We start from the raw sequence: 14357 nt of genomic DNA, 5'->3' as shown, positions 1-14357 counted from the left end.
AAAAGCCCTGCTGGCCACTTGCAAAACCAGCCCTGGAAGATTAGATGACAATGTCAGAAAGAGAGTGATTGTATTTTCAGAAACAGTATGAGAATCCGGGGGCAAAGTAGATAATTCGACCTCCATTTTATTGAGCCATGAAGTCAAGTACGTTTCAAGAAGGAGGAATCCAGTTTGGGCAGTTCTAAGGGATGCCAACCGTGTCTCCCACAGGGCAGCCCCCACCTTTGGACAGGCGTTTTATTTTATTTAAAAAAAATTTTTTTTAATGTTTTTTAATTTATTTTTTGAAGGAGAGAGACAGAGCATGAGCGAGGGAGGAGCAGAGAGAGAGGGAGACACAGAATCCGAAGCAGGCTCCAGGCTCCGAGCTGCCTGCACAGAGCCCGACACGGGGCTGGAACTCACAAACCGTGAGATCATGACCTGTGCCGAAGTCGGACGCTCAACCGACTGAGCCACCCAGGCGCCCCTGGACAGGCATTTTAACCCTCCAAGAGCATCCACGATGACTTCTAAAATAACTGTTTAAGATCTTTATAGTCTCTCGCCTTCACAGGCAGTGCATTTTTCTTTCTGCCGAAAGCACTTCTGAAGTGGTAAAGAAAATGCAACAGAGTAAAAGTTAATAAAATTATGAAAATTGCTTTCAGTTCTCTCACTTTGCATAACTATTTCTATTTCTCATATTATCCTCTTGACACACATATCTATTTAATTGCAATCAATTTGGATGTTAGTTTGAAGTGTAGCATATTTAATTTTATGCTGTGCAATCATCCATATATATATATATATATATATATTTTTTTTTTTTTTTTTTCCCCCAAGCAGGCTCCACACTCAGCCTGGAGCCTGATGCGGGGCTCAACCCCATGACCTGAGCTGAAATCAAGCATTGGATGCTTAACTGGCTAAACCACTCAGGAGCCCCGTCCCTTTATTTTTATAGACTTTCTACTATGACTTTCGTTTCTGTGTACTATTTCATCTTGTTCATGTTCTTGTCCATCTTGTTCACCAAAGTTATTAAATCATCATCAGACTGTTGGACCTACTTAGCTTTTCAAAAGATAGTTTTGAGTGCATAAGATATACCTGGGACTGCGCCGGGTTGACATTTTTATGCAGCATCGAACAGTTTTGGGCCTACGTATGTAGTTTTCTTCTCTTGGTTTCTTCAGGGTAACTTCCTTGGAGTGTGAGTTTCTTGTTGAGCCTTGCTTTGCATTGACAGTGCAAAGTGATTGGGCCAAGTTAGCTTGGGACAGGCCATAAATAAGTATACTAGTTTTGCCGTGTGCCCATTAGCATTAAGAATGATCATTTTTTACTTTTTTCCAAAGGTATCATTTCATTTCCCACAGAAGTCCAAAGTGGCCGGGGGAAAAAAGCAGAACTGATTGCCCTTCAGTCGCCTGGTCTGAGGCCATGCATACATAATGGCAGGGAGATCTTAATCAGGTATCTCTGCTTTTATTTTCTTCACTGTGGTCTGTGTCTTCTTTTTATCCCCCTCGAGGGGAAATGCTCACACGTTGACTTAGATTCCTATCAACCCCTTGCTTTGACACCTCGAACAGTTTCCTTGAAGGCAGGCCGTATAAAGGGAAGGGTGGGCTGGTGGTAGGTTTGAGGACGGGTGGCGTGAACTTGCACAGTGACTCAAAACAGACCAGCACCAAGCTAGGGAGGAACCAGGTCTGGCACCTTGGGGTGCAGACTTCCTCCACGGCCCTCCCACTCACGGTGCCGCCTGCAGGAGGAAATTTGAAAGAAAAGGAGAGAATGCTATACTCAATACCTAGGGAAAAGCGTGTTCAGAAGGGGTCTTAGGGCAGACTTCTAGACGTTGCTGAGCATAGAAAAGGCTTTTGGAACCTTGTTTGGGTCCGGAAATTCTCACTCTATACAGAAGCTGCTCAATATTAAAAAAAAATTAATCTTCTCTGGGGATTCTTTTATTACATTTATTCCCCAATGTGTTTTAAAAAGGTTCTGATGCAAGTTTCCTTTTCTCCATAAGAAAGAATGGACAATTAAAGAGAGCCAGGCCACTCTCCTGGCTCACCGCAAGGCGGTGGTGAGCTCTCCTGAAGAAAAATGTAGGGATGACTTCAGAGCTTTTGCAGATAACCCTGAGAAATCAGGAAGATAAGCAAGGTATTGACAGAGATCACATTAAAAACCATTTCTTAAAGGGATTCTGAATATTTTGAAATGGATGCAGGGGTCACTTCCTACAGGGAAAAAATACAAGAAATGAACATCATTCTATTTTTTGAAACAGGGCAATTCATTTGCAAGTTTAAGGAAAGCTGGGGGTACAGCATGTGCCATTCCTGCCTGGCATTTAGGAAAATGTGCTCTGTGTGATCTCTGTGTGATCTCGAGGGAGGAGAGTGTATAATATTTGACTGGATGCTATTGTCAGATGTCCCAGACTCGTTGGTATAAACAGTATCCTTTGTCAGCCTGGGGAATGATCTCTGGTTGAGGCAGAGGACTTTGTCCTTGACCTTGGCTTTGTCTTGCTCAACAATTTTATTTATGCTTCAACTGAAGAAAGAAACACTTTATAATCCAGCAGATGAGACAAAGCTCAGAAGAACCTAGTAACAGTGATGGCAGGACAGAGATTTGAAAATAATTTCAGTGGCCTGGAATAGCAGGCTGAAACTAACATGAGGAAGTTAGAACTTTGCAGATTTAAAAAAAAACAACTGTCCAAATATAGAATGAGGGCTGTTTCTGGGAAAAGATCTGGGAGTCATCCGATAGAGCAGCCGAATCGATGGTGACAATTCAGAGGTGCACGTGTCTGGGTGCAGTGAGGGCACGAACCTGCGGCTGCCCCTCTGCCTGGCCCGGCCCAGCCTGGCTGCGGCTGCACAGCCGCCGTCGCCATCGGGGAAGTCGTGCGGAGCCAGCGGGCCTGGGCAGAGCAGGCACCCAGAGGGTTAGCAGGCTCCCGAGGAAACAAAACACAAAAAAACGTACGGGTGTGTGAAGGAGGCGCGGGGAAGGGTAAGAGGACATGAGAGTTACTTGTAGACAGAGCTCCAGGTAGCATCATGGGCCAGACCCATTCCTTATACCCGTGCTCCCACCGCCCCCTCTCCCACCAAACCCTCCTCCACCCTCTGGGTCCTCAGCAGCTCTGCTCCCACAGGGGCCCTCCCCCCCCCAGAGCGCGCGATTGGGACCGTCAATCACCGCCCTCTGCTCTGCAGGTCAGCATCTGAACAACAGATCCATTTGTTTCTGGGCAGTTTTTGTGTCGCACCGTGACTTTGCCAAGGCTGCTGGGCTGTGGCCCCCGACTGCAGGGTTCAGACCCTGGTTCTCTTCCTTTCCGGGTGTGTCACTTCAGGCATGTTTGGTAACCTCTCCCGACCCCACCCCCTCCTGCATAAAATGGGGGGGCAGCCATAGTACTCCTCACAGGGAAGGTATAAGCGGTAAGTGGCTGGCTCCCTGCAAAGAGCTTAGAAGCAGCCCTGCCTGCGTTCTTGGTGGCTGCTCTCTGTTCCTGTTCGTTGTCACCACGCCAGAATGTATAAAAGCAGGAACTCTGTTCGCTTTCAGTCCTGCGACGCTTTGAAAACTGGCTGAGGGAATCGGTTTAATGGGTGGACGTTTCCAGCAGCCAGATGTCATCTTGTTGTACCTGGGAACTTGCCCTGAATCCGAGCTCTTCAGGAGCAGAAAGGCTGTCACGGGAGGTGGTGGCCCCCCCAGGCACCGGAGATCCTGCCGGAAGGACTCCTGGCCCTTGGTTTGGGGGCGGGGCACAGAGCGTCTCTGCTTGGGGGGCGGGGATGGCAGATCTTCAAGGTCTTCAGCAGCCACTGAGTCAGGAAGCGGCCTGATGAAGGCACAAGGGTCATCGCAGGGCAAGACGAGCAGCTGAGGACCGACGGACTCCCCCAAGTTGGGCGCCGGGTGGGACTCCTTCGGGTGTAAATAACAGAAGCCGAAGCTCTGGTGCTTGAGCTCGCTGGGCAGCTGGAGAAGCAGACATTGCAAACGAGCGGGCGCCAACGAGGTTGGCTCCGGTGGGTCAGGAGGCGGGGAGCACCAGGTGCCTTGGGCGTAACTCTGGGTGACCCAGTTCGCTGGCTTCTTCGGTGGGAACAGGGTCGACTCTCTCTTGTGAAGCCTCACAAAAGAGGAAATCCTCCCTGATCTGGGGGTTGCTGGATGGGTTGGTTGCTGGATAACTGGACAACGTGGCAAAGTCCTCCTACCCCCCCACCCCCACCCCCCGCCCGCTGCTGGGTGCCCGTCTCTCCAGGGAGCTCTAGGTTCTCTGGGGAGAACGGCCTTGCCCCGCAGGCCTGGGTGACGCTGTGAATTTGCACTGGGTGCCCAGCCAGCAGCCTCTCCTTTTGCTGTTTCTTCCTCTCCCGGTCATCCTGATTGGTGATGTGCAGGGTGTCCCTCTGTGGGCCCCCACTGAGGGCTGGCGTGAGGTGACGTGGTCCGCACTGCGACCTTCCTGGTGTTGGAACACTAATAAGAGTCTTGTAATAGTAACAGAAGGGCCGGCTACCATGTGTGAGAAGGCACCAGGGTCCAAGCGCTGGTGCCTGACGCCATGTTTCTTTCAATCCTCACATCCTCGACGGGATGATTTTTCCGCTTAGGAAGCGCGTGAATCTTTAAGCGCCTTCCTTCCCTTCCCTTCCCTTCCCTCCTCCTCTCTCCTCTTCTCTCCTTTTTTCCCTTTTTGCCCTCTCTCTTCTAGCTTAAGAATGTCTCCTTCCTTTCCACACCTTTGCCCAGAGACACCCGAGGAAAATCTCCCTCCTTCCCTTTGTTCCTTTTCTGGTCTCCTCTGTTTTCCCTTTTACTTCGTTTTGTTCATTTTTGGACTAAAAAAAAAAAAAAAGGATGCTTGTTATCATTAATAAGTGCATGATGATTGCTACCAATGTATCTGTGTGGAGGAAAGGAAAGTTCTAGACCTGAGGTGATAATAGACAACTAGGGCAGTCAGGGTCCACATCCCGGGAAGCCATTCCAGGAAATCCACACAAGTCTTCAGATGCCTCCTTATCCACCTCTAACGAAACCGGCTTTATTCTCAAGCACCCGGAGTTCAGTGAGCAAAACCGTGCAGTGACGGGCTGTGAGCTGTGACTTGCAAGGCAGACGAACAGTTCACTAAGGAAGGCTCATGCCCTCAAGGAACTCTCAACCCAATTTTACTGGTTATTTAGAATCATTTCTTTGCTTTCATTTCTTATCTCCCGCTCACCCGCCACCTCCTCCACTACATGGTTTTTCTTTTTGCAAGCGCTCACTATTTCAGCTACGTTTCGGGTGGAAGTAAGCTTTTGCAGGTGGTTTGGGAACCCAGCCACCCTTTACAAAAATAATTCTGAAATGCCTTTTCGGTGAAACCCACTTGGGCACGAACAGAGCACCGTCCCTTTGCACGGGCCTGCAGGGGGTGCTTTGCGGGAGCCCAGCTCCCTGTCAGTAACCGACTTCGGCGGAAAGAACTCTGTATCTGGCACCATCTGGTGTTTGGGGGAAAAGGAAGTGCCGCTGTCTGTGTTTTTTCCTTCCGACCTTATCTTGCAACCGAGAAAACCCCGGGCTGGAAGTGAGACCTGGAGAGGTAGATACAGGTTTCTGGATGGGTCCCGTTACCTGCGTTGACCGTTCACTGCCGTCTGTGGGTTTTGGCTTTCTGCCACTCTTCCTGCCACGGCCCCTTCCCGCCACCTTTCCTGGCTCCTGCCTCTCTGTCTGGACACTGTCCCTCAGCACAGCGAGCCACTCTGTCCCCAGAGGCCACGTCTGGGAACGGCTGTGGCTGTGGCGGCATCAGGAAGCGGGGCCGCCGGCCTGCTGTTCCTGGTTCTCCACGGAAGCCAGGCGAGGGCCTGAAGGGCTCGGTGGCCACTGGCCCCTGGTCACTCGTGCACACAAGGTGCGAAGCTTGCACAGAGGAAGGGAGGGAAGTGAGGAGGTGAGTTCGAGATGCTTCTGTTTTTGGAAGACTCAGGAGAAGAGCAGCCTTCAGACCTGGATCCTTCAGGCCGATGCCGCTGGGTGAGGATTCCCGGCATTCTTGTTCAAAAGAAGAAAACACGCAGTCAGGGGGGTCCATTTAAGGCAAAAATTAGTCACGAAAAGTAGGCTGGGCCCGCGAGGCCAGAGCCCGGCTGACATTGGGCAGGGGGCCGCGGGGCGGTGGGGCAGCTGGAGAGACTCTTCCTCTCTTCCGTTGCCTCTCAGCTTTGATTTTTCCGGTGACGCCGGTAATGGGGCCAAGGATATAGGGGGGGCCAGTGAGACGGTAGCAAGATGACCGTAAACACGTGTGGGTCTCTTAGTGGAAGGAGCCTCGGGTACACAAGGGAGGTGGCTGGTGACGGGCTGGTCACTTCGAGGCAGCCAATACGGAGGCATCTGGTTTTCGAAAACTGCCTCTGTGGTTGATAAGCCTGCGGTCCCTTATGTGATCACTGGCATCTAGCCCCAGCCTCTGAACACTCGAGAGACGCGTGATTCAGCCAGAAAGTTGCTTATTCAGCCAGTGGTTTACTAAATACTGTTCTTTTGGCCAACGGATTATTGAGGCCGCGTAAGAGGAAAGTGTAGCAAGGGAGAAGACAGGGTCTCTTCCTTGAGAAGCCCGCGCTCCTAACGAGGAGAAAATACCAATATGCAGGAATCGGTGAAGGCAAGGTCGGGGGCGATAAATAACGCGGTACGCTACCCGTACGCGGACCCGAACGGTAGGCCAACGAGGAAGGTCAAGGCGCCACGGGTTGGGGAGGCCCGGGGACAGCTGCACGAAGGAGCAGAGGTTTGACTCGGTTTCAGAAGAGAGGGGGGACGTCAGCTTTGCAGAGAAGAGGGAAGGTTCTTCAGGTGGAAAAAGGAGGCACAGGGAAGGGACCTGTTCAACAGGCGCAGGAAGAGTTTCACCTGAATGGGGAGCGGGGCCGTTAGACAGGAACAGGAAGGCCGGAGTGAGAACACCCAATCCAGCCACCAGTATAAGCGGAGTCTGGATTCTCAGGGCAGTGGGGAGCCACTGACGATGGTTGGCGTGGAGGAATGACATGGCGGGAATCAAGTCACGTTCGATATTGGGACAGACTCAAGGATTTTTTAAGTTGGAGGAATCCTTAGCAAAGAGTCAAGCCCCTCAGTTTGAAGGTGAAGAAACTGAGGCCCAGAGAGGCAAGAAGGTTGTTCAGCAGGTCCTCACGCCAGTCAGGCCTCTGATCCCACCCAGTGTCCAGGGGCCCTGCCTTCAGTGCTTCGGGGTCCTGTGCTCTCTGGAACACTGCACTTGTCACCTTTTGGGGAACCAGGCTCGGCCTGTGCCCCTTCCCGGCCACAGTCCCCCTTGCCTGTCTGGGATTTGGATATCCTCGGAAAAGAACCTTCTTCCTGGCGCTGAGGAGCCCAAACAACGATTATATCTGAAATGACTGGGGAGTTGGGGATATGGCTACTGATGACTGATCTATCGTACAGCTTGGACATTTGTGTTTGCATCGAATATTTATTGAGCACCTACTAGTCAATAAACACTGCGCGATGTGCTGAGAAGGGCTGGTTTGTTAGGCCCGTGGAAAGCAAGCAAGCTTAGGAGGGAGATGAAAAACAGGGGTGGGGCGTGGAGGAGCACAGGGGTGGGCAGGGAGGCCAGGAGCCATTGGGGAAGAACCTTCTAGGCAGAAGAAAGTCCAAATATTTTTGAGACAGAGAGAGACAGAGCATGAACGGGGGAGGGTCAGAGAGAGGGAGACACAGAATCCGAAACAGGCTCCAGGCTCTGAGCTGTCAGCCCAGAGTCGGACACGGGGCTCGAACCCACGGACCGTGAGATCGTGACCTGAGCCGAAGTCGGCCGCTTAACCGACTGAGCCACCCAGGCGCCCCAAGCCCGGGGTTTAAATGCTGTGCAGCAGGGAGCCGTTCTTTATTCGGTAAGAACGTTCAGGACACGCACTCTGTGCCAGATGTGGATCTGAGCCCCGTGTCAGCGTTTCCAGCACCTCTTAGAAGATACTACGATCATCCCCCTTTTGCAGATGAGGGAACCAAGGCCCAGGGAAGTTAAGTCACCCGCTCAGGGTCGCCCGGGTAGCGATGGGATGGTGAGGACTGAGACGACACAGTCCAGCGTCCGCGGTCACGATCGCAGCCACGGTGCTCTGTGGCCTCCTCTGAGGGTTTTAGGGAGAGAAGCAGAGAAGCGACACGGGGCGGGAGGGACGAGCTGGGCGGGGCGAGGAGACGGGCTGTGCCGGTGCTGTGTTTGGGAACCTCGGGAGTTCAGGAACCAGCCAGTCCACAGGTGCCACCCCTGAGCCCCGGGGCGGGGGGGGGGGGGGGGTGGGTGGGGGGGTGGGGGGTGGGGAGGGTGGGGGGAGGTGGTGGTGGCTGACGACAGAGTCTCGGGACAGTTCCCTCTTCAGGTGCTGGAAGGGATGCCCGTTTGTGGGCGTCGTGGGGAGGGACACCCGCCCCCCTCCCTCGTGGGTTCGGGGGCGGGTCTCATGATTAAACGGACGCAAGAGCCGCTTGTTAATTGATTCCAATTAATTCCATACACACGGGAGCCCCAAAGACTGGGGAAGCTCCAAGATACCAGGCAATGGAGGCTGGGAGCTAAGGAGAAGGGGACGGGGTCTGGGGCTGGGGGGAGGAAGCAGTTCACGGGACGACGGGAGTGCAAACGTCTGGGAAACAGATGTTGGTCGCGTGTGGCTCAGCCTGATATAAAAAGTCATCCCTGGTAGGAACTGTCCTCCTGGCACCAGCCCTTGATCTACGTTTTTCAGGCAGTCAAGGGAAGGGTGAAACACAACACAACACAACCGTTCCTGAGTCAGCTGGGTCCCGATTGCCTTCTGCTCACAACAATCCACGTGTCAGAGTGGCACCCCCCCACCGTTTGGCGACAGAGGAGAACACGGAGAAAGGACGGTGAAGGTCGGAATCCGGTGTCGCTGAGCTGAGGGCCTCCCCGAAGGCTCCTGTGGAAAGCCATGTTGGGAGCCAGGGGGACAGAAAGCAGGGGTGGGGGGCGGGGAGGAGGGAAGGCAGGTCTGCACACCCTCCAGGGGGCAAACTGTGGACTCTGGTGGGGGGGGGAGGGGCTCGGAGGCCCAGTTGCCTCTCCAGGCAGGCGGGGGAAGAGGGGCCCTTAGGAGACATCCCCGCAGTGGGGGAGCTGGGGGGGGCCCTCGAGTGGCTGCAGAGGTGTGACAGGAGGAAGCAGGCCCTGCTCTGCCAGGCTCAGCTCTCGGGAGGCCCGCAGGGAGCCAGCAGGAGCCCCTCCAACCTGGGCGGACAGGCTGGTGTCCCAGGCTTCTCTTGTTGCTGTGGGAAGCGGGGGTAAGAGGAAGGGCTGGGTGGATGGGATCCAGGAGGGTGGCGCTGGGCTATAACTTCAGCCCAACACCCCTAACACCTGACGCAGCAAGTAATGGTGCTCAGCCAGCCCTGCGGAAGGCCTGTCTGCATGCACGCATGAACAAATGCATGCGTGCCTGCATGAACGAATGCCTGCCTGCATGCATGCATGCATGAATGCCTTCCTGAATGAATGAATGCCTGCAACGCCCATCAGGAAGTGGCACAAAGCCCAGTTTATAGCTGGGGGTATAGAAGACGCGAGGAACAGACAGAAAGGAGGGGTCAAAGGTATCTATAGACCTTTGCATTTTGGAAACCCAGACAGAGGAGGAGCTGGGTGGGCTTCACCCCTGCTCTGAAGGAGGGTCGTTGCTTCAGTGACAGGCCATTTCCCTCAAAGTTTGGGAGCCTCTGAGATACTCTTCCTTTTAAAGCAGAGAGAAGTGACCTGTTACAAGAGCTCATCTCACAAGAAAACCCAGCTGAGCGGCCCTGCTGCTGTGGGGGGCGGGGTTGGGGTAGGAGGTTGTCCTTGCCCTCCCCCCTTCCCCCAGGCTGACTCATCCCCTCTGCAACAGACAGATTGTGTCTCGCGTGGGAGCTGCTGTGCAGAGCTCAAAGCTGTTCCCCTGATTGTTGCAGAAATTCCAACCTGCTGAAGGGAACAGTTGATCTAAATATGTTCTTTTGATGATACTTTGTTTTTATTAGCATGTTATTAATGGGTTCCTAAGAGGAAACAGCAGGTCCCACTGTCTTCAGAAAATCATTTGCTTTTCTCCCTGGGGACTCTTGGCGTATGGGCTCTGAATTCTAAACCCTGCAGTGTCACGTTGGGTCTGTGTGCCTGGCATAAATCCTGGGCTAAAATCCCGTTGTCAGGCTGCCGCCTGGGGATCAGGATCTCTGGACGTGCTCCCCCCGGCGGCAGATGGCATCACCAGGGGATCTGATGACTTAGCAAGACCCTGAAGAGGCATTACGGCTCGTTATTGTCAGGCTATGTCCGAACAGCTGACAGCTGTCAAGGCTCCAGGGCAACAAGGAGCAGAGAGCGTGTGGGTTCTATTTCCAGGTGCCCACACGGAAAGCTCACCTCCCCGGGAGGAGACCTGGCCGGCAGGGGTCCTCAATGCCTGTGTGTGCACCCCCTCACCCTGGAGGAGTGTTTTTGGTTCCGTTCCCTGGGAGATGTGGTGAGAGTGAGGTTTCTAACCAATCCTCGCATGCAAAGCTCTGGTAGTGGCCGCTGATAAAACGTGATGTTCAGGTCAGTTTTTATTGTGTGAACACGAACGGGAGAGGACACCGACGGCAAGATCCCTGCTGGATATTATCAGGTGTCGGGGTGCTCGGAGCACCCCGCTGGCTTGTTGATGTAGTGCAGTGTCACGGCTGTTTTCTGAGTGCCTGCTGGAGGGCTGGGGGGGGGGTGCAGAAAAATGAAAGGTATTCTCAGTGTCAAGGCGCTCACAGCCTGGCCAACGGTTCCCCAAGAACTCGATACAAGGGCCAAGAGCTCAGCTTCCACATGTATAGGATGAAGGTAATAAAAGCCTAAGGGAGACCTTGGGGGATATGAAGGACTCCCACACGCCAATAAAGCATTTTATGTGCATTATCTGGCATACGTAGAGTGGATTTAGAGGCGGGAGGCTCCGTCTGCTAGGATATCATCTGTGTTGGACGTGTGTTTGTGCGGGGCTGACCTTGTCTTTGAAAGGGAGGTGGAGAAAGGAAGCCCCCTCTTGGAGGCACTTACCTTCATCTCTGACTCCTTGGTCTGAGCACCCAGTGTGAAATTAATACATATTGCATTGAATGTTGTTTCCCTTTCTACTGCCCCCACCGGCTCTTGGCCCGATAGTCCAGACCTTGACTCCAGAGCCAGGCTTCTTGGGCTACATCTACTTTGCCACTTACTGGCGGGTAGCCTCCCTAGGCCATCTCTCCGCCTCAGTTTGCCATTTGTTAAATACAAACAGTACCTCACAGGGGTGTTATGGGGATTGGATGAGTCAGTGCAGGCAAAATGCTTGGAATGGTGCCTTACACATCCTAAATTCTGTATAACTTTTAGGCATTATTATTACCATTTTCACCTTTGAAATAAAGATCCATGGGATTCTGGTGGATCACAAAAACAGAGAGTCCTGATTTGGAAGGAGGACCCTTGGATCTAATCCTACATTGCCGTATCCTAATGCTCAGGGCCTGGCACATAATAGGTGCTCAGTGAATGCTTGTTATTTTGAATCGTGTAGAGTGGGTTTGCCAGGGCAGGGTGGGGCAGGCAGGACAGGCCTGGGGCCCTGCAGGCAATTGCCTGACTTCAGGAAGGTGAGGGTCTCTGGGGTTGGGACGCAGGCATAGCTGGGATCCTTGAACAACAGACTAGGGGACCGGCTAGATGTGGGAGGCAAGGAGGGGGAAGACTTGAGACAGGCTGACCGGCCAGCTCCATCCGTGGATGGTGGGATCTGAGTTTGGGTCTGTGTTCGGCTTTTTGCTTTGGATAGGATCGGGCATCGAACCCTACAGCCTACCGGGAAATACTCTTTAGTTTCTTTTCGAGGGCGCGTAAATCTATTTTTCCATATCGGCGAATCCTAGGTAGCAGATGCCTGTGTCGAAGGAAGCAACCCTCTTGTGAGAGGGAGCATCCTCCTCTTTCCTTCCGCAAGGTGGTTGTGATAGGTAGTGTGGATTCTTAGGGCCACGGTTTAATGAGAAATGAGGGGAGTGGACTCAGGAAGGTTAAAATTAGGGTAGTAACCCAGGTGTCCAGGGAAACCGTCGCCTACTTGCAATTGGGACAAGCGTGATTGACAGTGAACTTGAATGTAGGTGAGCTACCTGGAGTACCACTGTGTGGCCAACTGTAGACCCGTTCACCGCCTTCCTCCTCCTTTTTATTGACTGCCACAGCACTTGACCGTGGATGCCGACTAATGTGTTCATTTGCTTAAAAATATCAACTGAACAACATTTTGATTTTACAGCATGATTAAGACATTTTACAAAGTTATTAAAATGGTTTATTTGTTTATTTTAACTATAATTTACTCTCACATTGGCTAACAAAGTGTATACAGTGTGCTCTTGGTTTTGGGGGTAGATTCCTTCCATACAACACCCAGTGCTCATCCCAACAAGTGCCCTCCTCCATGCCCATCACCCATTTTCCCCTCTCCCCCGGCCCCCCCATTAACGATCCATTTGTTCTCTGTCCTTAAGAGTCTTTTATGGTTTTCCTCCCTCCCTCTCTGTTTGTAACTACTTTTTCCCCCTTCCCTTCCCCCATGGTCTCCTGTTAAGTTTCTCAAGCCCCACATTATGAGTGAAAACGTACGATATCTGCCTTTTCTCTGACTCATTGCACTTAGCATAATACCCTCCAGTGCCAGAGCCTCCCCTACGAAGCTGTAATCATCAAGACGGTACGGTATTGACACAAAAACAGACACATAGACCGATGGAATAGAGAACCCAGAATTGGACCCACAGATGTATGGCCAACTAATCTTTGACAAAGCAGGAAAGAGTATCCAATGGAAAAAAGACAGCCTTCTTTAGCAAATGGTGGGGGAGAACTGGACAGCAACGTGCAGAAGAATGAAACTAGACCAGGTTCTTATACCAGACACAAAAATAAACTCAAAATGGATGAAAGACCTACATGTGAGACAGGAAACTATCAAAACCCTAGAGGACAAAACAGGCAACAACCTCTTTGACCTCAGCTGCAAAAAAAAAAAAAAAAAAAGTTTTTAATGTTTATATATTTTTGAGAGCGAGAGGGACAGAGTGCGAACAGGAAAGGGGCAGAGAGAGAGAGAGAGTGGGACACAGAATCCGACACAGGCTCCAGCCTCCGAGCTGTCAGCACAGAGCCTGATGCGGGGACTGAACTCATGAACCATGAGATCGTGACCTGAGCGGAAGTTGGATGCTTAACTGACTGAACCACCCAGGTGCCCCTGCAGCATGATTTTTTTACAGACACTTTTTTGGAGCAGTTTTAGGTTCACAGCAAAATTAAGAAGGTACAGATATTTCCTATGTACCTCCTGCTCCCACATGTGCACAGCCTCCCCCATTACCAACATCCTCCACCAGAGCGGTGAGTTTATTATATAATTGATGAATTTACACTGACATAGTTTACATTAGTATTTGGTATTGGTACATTGGTATTGGTACATTCTATGGGTTTGGACAAATGTGGAATGACATGTATCCATCATTATAGTATCACATGGAGTATTTTTGCCGCCTTCAAAATCTTCTGTGTTCTATTGATTTGTCCTTCTTTCTCCCAGCCCTTGGAAACCATTGCACTTTGACGGTCTCTTCCCTATAGTTTTGCCTTTTCCAGAACATCATGCAATTGGAATTGTACAGTAGATAGCCTTTTCAGGTTGGCTTCTTTTGCCAAATAATAGCCTATAGTTCTTCTATGTCTTTTCATGGCTTGATAGCTCATTTCTTTTTATCATTGAATAACATTCCATCGTCTGGATGGACCACAGTTTGTTAATCCATTCGCCTACCGAAGGGCACCTTGGTTCTGTCCAAGTTTTATTTTATTTTTTAAAGTTTATTGTTTATTTTGAGAGAGAGAGAGAGAGAGAGAGAGAGAACGTGTGCAGGGGAGTGGCAGAGACAGAGACAGAGAGAGAGAGAGAGAGAGAGGGAGAGAGAGAATCCCAAGCAGGCTCCACACTGTCAGTGCAGAGCCCGACATTGTGAACCGTGAGATCATGACCTGGACTGAAATCAGGAGTTGGAGTCTTAACCTACTGAGCCACCCAGGCTCCCCTCATTGTTATTTTAATTTGCATTTTCCTGATGACATATGAATGGATGTTGGATTTTGTCAAATGTTTTTTCTGCATCTATTGATATAATCATGTCATTCTTCTTTCTTAGCCTGTTGATGTGATGGGTTACGTTAACTG

General features: G+C 51.4%; 1 long non-coding RNA gene across 1 annotated transcript in view; it reads left to right on the top strand.

Annotated features, from left to right (window-relative positions):
- Window positions 1-811: 811 nt before the first annotated feature.
- Window positions 812-14357, top strand: part of LOC106966254 (uncharacterized) — a 36635-nt gene continuing 23089 nt past the window's right edge. The window contains exon 1 of the long non-coding RNA XR_001428748.3: window positions 812-1464. This is a non-coding gene — a long non-coding RNA (uncharacterized LOC106966254). The remainder of the gene's footprint in view (window positions 1465-14357) is intronic.

Source organism: Acinonyx jubatus, chromosome E4 (assembly GCF_027475565.1).
Source record: "Acinonyx jubatus isolate Ajub_Pintada_27869175 chromosome E4, VMU_Ajub_asm_v1.0, whole genome shotgun sequence".
Classification (NCBI taxonomy): Eukaryota; Metazoa; Chordata; class Mammalia; order Carnivora; family Felidae; genus Acinonyx; species Acinonyx jubatus.
The sequence above is the reverse complement of the archived record's forward strand: the minus strand, read 5'-3'. Positions and strand labels throughout refer to the sequence as shown.